Source organism: Colius striatus, chromosome 11, assembly GCF_028858725.1.
Source record: "Colius striatus isolate bColStr4 chromosome 11, bColStr4.1.hap1, whole genome shotgun sequence".
Lineage (NCBI taxonomy): Eukaryota > Metazoa > Chordata > Aves > Coliiformes > Coliidae > Colius > Colius striatus.
The window spans coordinates 26,542,742-26,550,245 of NC_084769.1; the positions used below are offsets into that span (position 1 = coordinate 26,542,742).

Consider the following 7,504-nt stretch of genomic DNA (forward strand, 5'->3'; position numbering starts at 1 on the left):
TATGTATCTTTGCCAAATACAGGGCTCAGAGCTGAGAAGAATCAGGAAAAGAAACAACTGTCTGCTCCAGCCCAAAGTCTCTGAAATATCCAGAGTGGTCCCTGGTAAAATGGCTGAGGGAAGCAATTTGCCCCTCTTCTTGGCTAAGACCCCAGATGCAAGAAGAAAGGTCATTACTAGACACTCTGAGAACTGAGAGGTGGTTGGGGTTAACAGGCCAAAACAAAGGAATTCTTTTCACATCAGTATTACAGAATATTACGTTAATTAGTAAAAAAAAAAAAGTACTGAGGGCATCAAAGATAGTGTTATGTTTCAATTATGCGTCGCAAAAGGCTGCATCACAGCCATGGCTGCATAGATGTAGTGATGCCGTAAGCCATATGCTTTTAAGTTTCTCAGGAATTAACAAAGTCATGACTCTGCTTCCCCCAACCTACCCCACAAATCAGCCAAATTACAGGGTGTGCTGCCCTGGCATCCTCTCTCACAGTGGTGATACTTTAAAAATCAAGTCTAAATACATCTTCTTACAGGGAACACATAATAATTCCACTGACAAGTATAAAGACAGACTTTGGCCAGCAACTTTGAGATGCAAATATCCTCACTGTGACTGCTGAGCTAATCAAACTGTGTAGGAGGCATACAAGTAAAATTCTGATTTTATATATGGGCACACACTAAATAATTTTTAGGTACTGTGATCTAGCTAACCTCCTTTCTGCAGAGCTTTAATCCATCAATCACCAGACTTACAGCATTTATTTTCTCTTGCTAGCCACAATTTTGAGATGGTTCTCATACCATGTCAGTCAAACTTCGGAAATATTGTCCATCATCTTTGCCACTGACTATATTGTCTGTACAAAGAATTAAGTGATAGACTGATAAGTCATTTATCCGAGGGGTCTTGTAGTGGCCAGAAGAAATAAAGGTTGCAATTAGGGCTTTGTGGAAGGGGATACAAAAGCCCCTCATGGAACAGTGTCTCTGGGGAAGAGCGATGTCTCGGGCCGCAAAGCTAAGCTGGCAGTGAGGACAGCTTCTGTGCTCACTATACATCTGATTTTACTCAAGTGACATTAGAGTATTGCATAGTACTGGTATGTCAGAGTAGGACATTGTTGTCGCCAGGTTCTGCATGTGTACTTGGTGAAATAAAAGCCACAAAAGACTATATACATTAAAAAAATAACTGTTTCCTCCATTAGTCTTAAAAGGTATTATAATAAACACAATGAATAATGATTATTCCATGTAAAAACAAACAATCCAACCCCTTGCTCTAGTTCCATTGAAATGTCAAGCAGTTCTGACTGGAACGGGAACTATCAGCTAAGATCAGTGGGTCATTATGATGAAGCTAGAGGGTGTCTAGAAATAAAATCAATGAATTAAGAAAAAAACCAACACCGATGTGATAAGCTTACTTAAATTAGCTGCTACAAGAAGTCACTGAAAAAAAGAGGCTTTTACCTTTTATTTTTTTTTAAACTGGAGTATGCTCATGGTGTTAAAAGGGTGAAGGTATGAAAGCAGTGAATTGTAGAATCTTTAATGTTGACCTCTTTTTGATAGCTTTGGCATAGCCTCTGCTTTTAAATGAGAGCACTCAGTTTGTAGAGCTGGCTTATATTCACTGTATGGCTAGTGAGCTTCAGAAGGTTTAGTGCTTCTCTACCTTAGATACTAGCATTGGTATGTTTTTTTCCTCCCTAAAGAAGTAAATTATTTATACAGCACCAACCTTTTTTAACCTAGCTTCTGACAGGCTGGGATTTTTCCAAGCTTAGTAGAAACTGTCTAAATAATTTATCAAGTATTCTTTCAAAGTACCATGAATTCTGAAACCTAAGAAATGTTAAATGAGATTTTTGCCCTTCCAATGTGTGTGTGTTACTGAGGTTAAGCTAGTATTTTCTTTGAATTTTTAGTCCCTGTTTTCTCCCATTGTACAGATTCCCCTTTTTCCTCTCCTACTGTCTATCTATTCATTTTCATGACATTGTCTATTTATCACACTTTTCCTTTGTGTTTCTGTATCTTTTGCTAACTCTTCCCTTGCTGATGTCTTCCTGTACTTTTTATTCTTAGTTACAGTAAGATAGCTTTCCCTTTATATGGACCACTGAAGAACTGTTGATTCCTGCTTCCCAAGCTATCCCAGCAGTATCAGTTCAATCAACATCCTCAGTGACAGATCTTTCAGTCCAACCAAAAATTTAGCTGAATCTTCTCCCATCCCAATAAAAAAAAAAAAACAGTGACAAACAGTCTTAAGATCTTTGGTAAAGATGAGCACAAAGAAGTTTTCACAGAACTTGGATCTGCAACAACATGTAAGCTTGCAAAGATGTCTTTCCAGATCAGATATCTGACACTACTGCTTCCCTATTTCTTTCTGGCCAAAATTTCTTCAAAGATGGACTTTTCCATAAAAGTTGGCTGATTACAACTCAAAGTACCGGTATAAGAAGTTTATAAAAACACAAAAAACCACCAAAACAAAACCAAAATGAACAGGACAATAAACAAACGAAAAAAACCCAACAAAGCAGCCTAAAATTACTTTGGCTATTCTGCATTTTTTAGCAGGTATTTAAATCCTTTAAAAAAAAATCTGTCTAATGTTTCAGGTGGCTTCCTTTACCTGAATTAATTCAATCAATTCTACTCACAAAAGAACTTTCAGTTTTCTTTTTGGGAGGAAAAAAATATTGAAGTACAGATTTTTATTTAGACTGAATTCAGTATTATAACCTTTATAAATTAATGATAATGAATTATGCATCCAGACTTCTGAAGTAGTATGACAGCTGAGAACAGCTGCAGAAACAGACTCCTTTACTGCTTTAAGGAAGCTATTTAATTTTAAGGTCTTAAAACAAGCTGCTGAGTCACAAAAGCTGTATTTAGAGAAGCTGACTTGCATGAGTCCCTGTGTCAGAGAAGAAATGGTTTCCAGCCATAGTCCTGTAGGAAACAGTAAGAAAAGACAGTAGGTATATATGGGTAACCCAGTAACTATTAAAATTAAATAACCCTTATTTTTTTTTGTCAGTTCATGTCACTATAATGTCATACAGCATTTTTCAGAGGTCTTGCAGGGCAACTTCTCTTTCTCTCTTCATCTTAACTTTTTGTTTCGATCAAAGTGATAACAAATACCTTATATAAACTGACCAACACTCACTGCAATCTCCTGCCACTTTCTGATTCTCTAAAGCTACAAACTGGAGATTCTGATGTGTGCCTTCACTTTTTTTTGAACACTTGCAGAGGAATCAGAAATGGGAAAAAACCCCACAACACCAAAAAAGAAGGGGGATACAGACAGTAAATTAGCAGATAAGCACCTTCCAATTACTCTTTGCGAATTACAGGTACAATACAAATTGGTTTATTTTTCTTGAATTTTGCCATCTTCTGACTGACACTGAATTCATTTGCTGAAGGTTTCCTTTCAGTAAACTAAGTGCGAGCTCTAAGTTTTAAAATCAGGTTTGTTATATCATAACCTTGGGTTATTATTCACCATATACAGTAAAAATATCAGTCAAGAATAAGCTTTGATCTTAATCTTGGGAGTAACAGGTCTTGTAGGGGTACCATGACATTACTACAAATATTTCAAAAATCATATGTGTAAAGACTTGCTACAAGATCTGTACATTTGCATTATTTAATGGTATCTGTGGATAATAATTATTTTAATTCTACACAATTTTTATTTCACTCCAATACTGTACCTTCTCTTTTATATTCCATAGTGTAAAATTTAACTATGAAGAAAGCTTTGTTTTCTACTCAACAGCTAGCCCTCCTGCAGCACTTTTTACCAAACAGCATACTTTGATCGCCAGAAAGCTGTCTTCATGCATTCCAGCTTCCCAGTAGATGGTGCTCTAAGTACAAGAACACAAATTTGCACGTCTCCCTAAATTTATGTGAGAATTCCTTAAACACATTATGTGTTCATTAATTTACAGCTCTTCTGTGTTCATAAAGACTGATGATACGGAGGCACAGTGGTCTATGAAAAATTAAAAAAAAAAAGTGGATTTTCTGTTCAAAAGTTTTGAAAGCTGTTGGATAGATATTTCCCACAGTATGCTCACAGCTACAGCGTATCACTTAACTTCAGTATTAATGGTTTTGGTCACCTGAGGTACCATAGACACTCTGACAGCATATTTTTTGCTTGTTTGCTCACAGCTTATATTTAATATTGTCAAATGAAAAAATTACTGTGCTCCACTCCAGTAAGCTGTAGTATTTTGAATAACTCCCTGGACATTAAAACTGACTAAGTTGTATATGCAAATGTGCACACTCAAAATGATTCACAAACGGGAACACACATAAATGCTATTAAATAGCTCTGCATTCACCTGACACCTCCGTCACAGATACCTTTACATAAAATGTAGTTAAGTTTCACAAAGGAATACTGTCACAAAGTCATCCTTGGGCAGTGTGGTCCACATGCAACATTTCTTTATTAAATGTGTAAGACAAAGTTAGGATTACAGAACTGCATTGAAGAACTTGAGCTATTCATAGTGGCAATTGGGCGTAATTAATGATCCAAACGATGGGATTGAGTGTATACTCAGTGAGTCTGCAGACTACACCAAACTGGGCAGGAGTGTAGACGTGTAGATGTGCTTGAGGGCAGGAAGGCCCTTCAAAGGCACCTAGACAGGCTGGAGTGATGGGACTAAGCCAATTGTCTTAGGTTCAACAATTGAGCCGTGTCTGGGACACCTGTGAGTGGAGGTGATGCACCAAACATACCACAGAGGCGTTGCCATGCAGCACTGCCTCTCACCTCAGACCCTGGCAGAGCTCTGGAGACCAGACACACACATGGGGAAGCACACAGAGGGGCTGTCACACAATCAGTGCTGCAGCTGCCAAGGGCTTGAGCAAAAGCCCAGTTTCAATTGAACCCCTCAGCCGATGCTTCAAGCCGATGCAGGACAAGCAGCATGGCAAGCTGGGCTATTGTCTGGGCCAGACATTAGAGCAGAGCAGATTCTCCAAGGTGAAAGTGGCGACCTCCACCAAATAGAGGGCCCCTTGGCCATCAAGGTATTGGACCAATGGCAAATGTCTGTGACCATCACATACAAGTCCCTGCCGTGAGAGCTCTTATTCGTGCACAAGATCCGGCGTCCCAACATCGTGCATGTCTTCAAGGTCATCGAGGTCTGCAACAGGAAGGTGTACATCGTGATGGAGGCAGCAGACATTGACCTGCTGCAGCTGGTGCTGGACAAGGGGAGGCTGCCCCGGATATCTTTGTGCATGTCGCCAGAGCTGTGCAGTACTGGCATGACTGCAACTTGGTGCACTGCGATCTCAAGTGTGAGAACGTGCTGCTCATCGCTGACAGCCACCAGGCCAAACTCAGAGATTTTGGGTTTGGCAAGGAGACCCACAGCAAGCTGGACATGAGCAGCACCTTTTGTGGGACAGCAGTCTACTCTGCCCCAGAGGTGCTAATGACAGTCCCCTATGAGGCCAAAAAGGCCAACATGTGGAGCCTGGGGATGATCCTGTATGCCATGGTGACTGGCATGCTGCCCTTGGGCAACACCAATGAATACAGCATCGTCCAGGGGCACAAGGATGGGGTGGTGTGCCCAGAGGAGCTGCCTCCGTTGCTGGGGCCCTGCCAGGCCCTCATTGCCCACCTCCTCTGGTTCTGCCTGGCCGAGTGGCACGGCGCTGGGCAGGTGGCCCACAATGCCTGGCTGACAGGGCATAGCACAAGGAGGAAGTGCTCCCCAGAGATCCCGGCACAGCACTCATCCCATTGTGTTTGGAGCGTTCAGGGATGGAGAAATTAAAGGTTCATGTTGCTGTAGTGGAAAAGTATTTCTGTGGTTTAGTGGTCCTTTTGATCCCTGGGGTGCCTGTCTGTTGGGCAGATTTAGCTGAAAGCACTGGCAAGACCCTCTGCTCTTGGCAGGGGTCCATGACCTCTCCACAAAGGAGATATGTGAGCCTGGGAGCTCACAGTAAGAGCAAAGCATGGGACTACTCACACCAGCAGTGGCTGCCTGACTGCGGTGGGAGACCAGTTGTTCACTGGGTACCAGGCCCCCTGAGCTTGAAGCTGGGGACAAGGAAGAGAATGAGGCCCCCTTAGTCCATGGGGAAATGGAATGACCTGATGCTCCATCTTAACTCACAGAAGTCCACGGAGCCAGATGGAATCCACCCAAGGGTGTTGAGGGAGCTGCTGGAAGTACTCACCAAGCCACTTTCCATCACCTGCCAGCAGCCCTGGCTCACTGGGGAGGTCCCAGGGAGCTGGAGGTTGGCAGATGTGACAGTCATCTGCAAGAAGGGCTGGAAGGAGGAACCTGGGAACTAGAAGCCTGTCAGTATGACCTTGGTGCCTGTGGGAGGTTCTGGAGCAGACTGTCTTCAGTGCCATTGTGAGACAGAGGACAACCAAGCTTCAGGCCCAGTCAGCATGGCTTGGTGAAAATCAGGTCCTCTATGACAAGGTGATGAGGGAAAGGCTGTGGATGTGGTCTACCTGGTAGTAAAGCCTTTGACATGGTAACCCACAGCGTGCTCCTGCAGACATTGGCTGCCTATGGCTTGGATGGGCATACTCTGCGTTAGGTGGAAAACTTGCTGGATGGCCAGGCCTAGAGAGTGGTGGGGAATGCAGTGAAATCCCACTGGCAGCCAGTCACCAGTGGCATTCCCCAAGGCTCAGTGCTGGGGCCTGTTCTGTTTAACATCTTTGTCAATGATCTGGATGCGGGCATTGAGTGTACACTCTGAGTTTGCAGATGACACCAAGTTGAGTGTGAGCATAGATGTGCTGGAGGGCAGGAAGGCCACTCAGAGGCACCTGGACAGGCTGGAGCAATGGGCCGAAGCCAATTGCATGAGGTTCAGCAAGGTCAAGTGCTGGGTCCTGTACTTGGGCCACAACAATGCCAGGCAAATGCTACCAGCTTGGGGAAGAGTGGCTGGGAAGCTGTCCAGCAGGAAAAGGGCCTAGGGGTGTTAATCGACAGCTGGCTGAACATGAGCCAGCAATGTGCCCATGTGACCAAGAAGGCCAATGGCATCCTGTCCTGGATCAGAAATAGCATAAGCAGTAGGACCAGGGAATGCCCTGTACTCAGCACTGGTGAGGCCTCACCTCGTATACAGTTCTGGGCCCCTCACTACAAGAAGGATATTGAGGTGCTGGAGCATGTCCAGAGACAGGCAACAGAAGCTGATTAAGGGTCTGGAGCACAAGCCTGATGAGAAGCAGCTAAGGGAGACTGGGGGTGTTTAGCCTGGGGAAGAGGAGACTGAGGGACACATGCTCATTCTCTACAACTACTTGAAAGGGAGCTGTAGCAAGGTGGGGGTCCCCATTCATTAATCTCCAGTACATTCATTACTCTCCAGTAATGAATGACAGGAGGAAATGGGCTCAAATTTTGCCAGGGGAGGTTTACACTGGAGATTAGTAAGAACT

At 43.3% G+C, this 7,504-nt stretch overlaps 1 pseudogene; it reads left to right on the top strand.

Moving 5' to 3' along the window:
* Nucleotides 1–4,978: 4,978 nt before the first annotated feature.
* Nucleotides 4,979–5,858, top strand: LOC104560894 (testis-specific serine/threonine-protein kinase 6-like; annotated as a pseudogene).
* The last annotated feature ends 1,646 nt before the right edge of the window (nt 5,859–7,504 follow it).